Source organism: Numenius arquata, chromosome 2 (genome assembly GCF_964106895.1).
Source record: "Numenius arquata chromosome 2, bNumArq3.hap1.1, whole genome shotgun sequence".
Taxonomy (NCBI): Eukaryota; Metazoa; Chordata; class Aves; order Charadriiformes; family Scolopacidae; genus Numenius; species Numenius arquata.
The window spans coordinates 81,161,926-81,166,192 of NC_133577.1; positions in this window are offsets into that span (position 1 = coordinate 81,161,926).

Genomic DNA, 4,267 nt, shown 5'->3' on the forward strand with positions numbered 1-4,267 from the left:
AGCAGCCGGCCTCAGGCACCAGCAGGCAAGCCTCAGTTCGTGCTCTGCAGCAGCTGTACTTTGAACAGCAGCCAGTTTCTAAGATTAGCCTAAAGAAGTCCTCAGTATTGCCGAGGTATTACCCTGAACCATAGCATCTACCAATACTTTCTAAGCAGACTCCGCTAAAGCTGCAAGACACAGCTCACTTTAATGAAAGGTCCACCACAGAGCGGTGTGAGACCACACATGGTCACAAGACAGGCCGGCACCATGACACAGCCTATGCTACACCAGCTGCAGCCACTTACAGAAGAATTGCTAGTTACTGGTTTGTTGAATGTTATTTAACAGAGCACCCATGCTTAACTACCTGGATTTCCATAGTACAAAACTGGCACAGCACAGTTCAGCTCTGCAGTTACTGAAGAGGTAAGAACTCCAAGCTTCCACCATCTTGACCACATCCCTTCCATAATAGTGCTCCGTAACAACGTAAGCACACAAGACAGTAAAGCAGGAAGCATGCACTGGATGTCCCAGCTGTCACTTCTAGGCACAGAGCCATAATGCAACCGATAGCACCCCTGGCACTGACACTCTGAAGAAACACCCCTTCCTTAGGTCAGCTCAGCAGCTCCTGTCAAACTTCGCCAGAGGGTGACCTGCGACACCAACCTTAGGACTTGGCTCTACTTGCTGTATTTCACAACAAAGTTTATCCAGGCAGACTGTCATACACAGGCAAAAATGACACATGCCTAACAGCGCTGCCACAAAAGCCTAGCTTGGCCAAGTCCCTCTTGAGTAGAGTAGACTCCAGCTGCCGAGTAGGAAAAGATCAACTGAAACTTGCATTCTTTAAATACTTTCATTTAGCAACCAGCTGAGGGCCTGAAGTGCTGTTCACTTCACAGCCACTGGCAGCAGTGAAGAAAGGTCAGAATTGTTCATTTTGCCAGTACTTGTTCTGCTCTATTCACTTGCATTGAAACAATTGTTGGTAGCAATGTTTTATCTAAAAGCTGAACACTGATACTTATTTTTAATTTAGCTAATAACATCTAAGCATCACTGACACTTTGGGTCTTACCTTGAAATTACATATAAATGATTGCGATTCTTGCAGACTTTACTGGTTTTTAACATACAGAAAAGCTCTGCTCCTTCCAATTATGAAGGATGAACATGTGACTATATTTATATACATCTAATGGCAATTAGTGTGCCCAACGGTCAGCTACAGTCTGTGTAACAGTCAGTTTCTTTGGTTTTCGCCGATAATTAACTTCTAACAGCTAGACTATTAACAAGATCTATTAAACAGCGGAGTCTAACATATCCCCATGAAAATACAGGTGTAACTTATGTTCCTGCTGAATGCATATTGTTTTACATACAAAATTTCTTCAACCTTTCTCAGATGTGAAAGAACAAAATAGCAATAGCCTGTAATTCAAACCATCTCAATGAATCTGATTTCTGATAGACACTGAAGGCAGTAATAGATGAAGACTAGAAAGGCATTATATTTTGGTATCCACCTGTCAGATTCACAATAAAAAGAGCTATTGTAAGTTAAATCCATCTTTTTAATCAGTAGCTTTTCAGATTTGGGGAATTTAGCAAAATTTGAGCTTGGCAGCTCCAAAGTTTTCCTAATTATATCTCTTCTTCTCTTATTAAAACCCACCACACTCCGTTTCCACTCCCTCTCCCCACCCCTTGACCCAAGCAGAATACAATCAAAAAATTCTAGACTAGTTTCTCTTTTACAATAACTTTTCACAATTCTAACATTTTGGTGAAGCCTGTAAGTAAAATCAAAGCTCTCAGAAGGTGGTTCTCCAAGCAACTTATTATTTTCAAAAATATACAAGATAGCAAAACAACCATCCACATCTTTGTTAAACAGGTCAGCACAAGTACTACCTGCTCCTGATGTAAGCATGTATTTTACATGCTCATTCATTGCATCAATACCAGAACTACTAGACCCTGATTCATTGTATCAATACTGATTCTCTAGAATCAGGGTCTAGTAGTTCTGGTAACAGACCAATTCAAGCTGCAAGTAGGTTTCAAAGCCCAAGGGAAGCCTTAACACTGAAGCATCTCCTTCAACAGGATCCAAATCACCTAGGTTGAACTACAGCAGTCGCATCCTCTGAAAGCGGGTAGTAGTGAAACCTCTCCTATTCTTACTAGTCACTGCCATACATGTCCTCATCTAAAAATCTTTTCTAATCTAAATTCCCCCCGGACATTACAGGTTTTTCCTCCATAAAACACTACCTTTTCTTCCTAAGAAAGAAGGCAGTACAGATACACTTTTTAGCCACAAACTACCAATGCTGACAAAATTTCAAAATTAGGTGGGACAGAAAACCTGAGGAATTATTCTTTTAGATATCAATATATGCATAGTACTTACAGGGGTGTATGCCACCTGAGGACTATTTTACAAGTTGAATTAACTTGTAGACCCTATGCTGTATGAACACATGCATATATGTATACATCTGTCGTAACTTGCTGTTGCACTAGTGCAAAGCAGCCTGGTATACTCCCTATGGAAAAAGAAAAGCAAAAGTCATAGGAAAGTTTTAGACAAACATAGGTAAGATTTACCAAAGTACAAGCTATATTACAGACAATGTAAGGTATGCTGAAATGCCTAAGTTTGTAAAAACAAGATTTAAAATTATACATCACAACCCACCCCTGTATCTATTTTGATCAGTCAGATGAAGTTTTAAAAATTTTTCTCAAAAGCTTTTCAGCCCAATATGCAACTTCAGCCATATCAAAACCAGCCAATACCACACACAAGACATACCACACAATTTTACAAGCTTCATTTGCAATTACACGTTTTTTTCTGCTGAAAAGCCTCCTTTTGGAGCTCTATTATTTAAAGGTAATAGCTCTAAGGTAAGAGCTCTATTCTTTTTGTACTCAGCTTTTCTGATTTAACTCTACACAAAGTAATTAATGCTTTTTTAAAGAGGTATTTTGTCCCCAGAACCATCTGAGAAGGTAAATAGCAGAAACTGAGGACTTTAATACCATGAAGGCTTTCATTAGTTGTGCCACAAGAAGTCAACCAAAACACACAGAGATCAAGCCTAGGAGACCTGAAAGCATCCCGTAGGGCAGTAGTGAGCATACTGCTAGCAAGTAAACTTGGAAAAGAGAAAGTTCTTTCACACTGTTTCCTACTTAAATATAAATTAAGGTTTCAAAACACACACAGAATTTAAATATAAGATCCTCCTTGAGTTTCTTCTCTCAGACACTAGGTAAGCTCTCACTGCCTTATCATGGATCAAGCTCCATAAAATTAAGTCTTGACACTGCAACTGATACCCTCTAGCAATTCGCAGCCTGATACCAGGCCCGGGAGACTGGATGCATGTTAAAATATTAACACACAGTTTAAAGGGAAAAGCGCAAGCTCTATGTTACAAAGCTCTAATTCAGACAAGCAAATCAAGATACGTCATGTTTTCAGCCCAGCATTCTAAGCAGTATTACCAATCATGAGAACAAAACCCACCAAAACACACACCCCTCCATTTTCATGCCTGTTAACTTACACAGGTTTTTTTCCAGACTTTTCGTAGTCCTTGCTCTAAAAGGGACTTAGGCAATATTTACTACGTCAGAACTCATCTAATTTTTGCAACTGGAATTTGGATACTAATACTAGTCCATAAAATTGCTCTATTTCGTGATCGGTTCTGAAAGTTTAACCTGGCTCTGTCCAGAAGCCAAGACAAACTAATGGAACAAAAGTAAGATTTAAAAAAAAAAGAGGAACACCTATTCCTATTGCTTCAGCACTTCAATACAAAGACTTTACTATACTTCAGTGTAACTTCTATAGCAATATTTAGAAGGCTTTAAGCACATGCAACTCTTCAGGTAGTAGCACTTACTACATGTGTTACCCTTAGAATAACATGAATAGCCTTAGGAACACTGGAAAATCCACATTTGGGGGAGGAAAAAAGGGAATAAAGAAAGAAGATATTACTCTCAGGACTCTCTCTCACACCATTAAATGCCTCAAGTGTAAGAAGCTTATTCATTTCTTGAAGATGCATTGTCTTCCTTCCAACTACAACTGAGTTACAGGTAGATTACTTCGAGGACTTATGTAGAAAAGTCTTTACCTTCTGTGAAGTAACACTGAAGTTGAGAGGATTCTCCAAAACAGTGCAAAAATGAAAGAATGACGACACTTAATTGCATTGCAGTTCAGTTTGGGTTTTTGTTTTTTTTT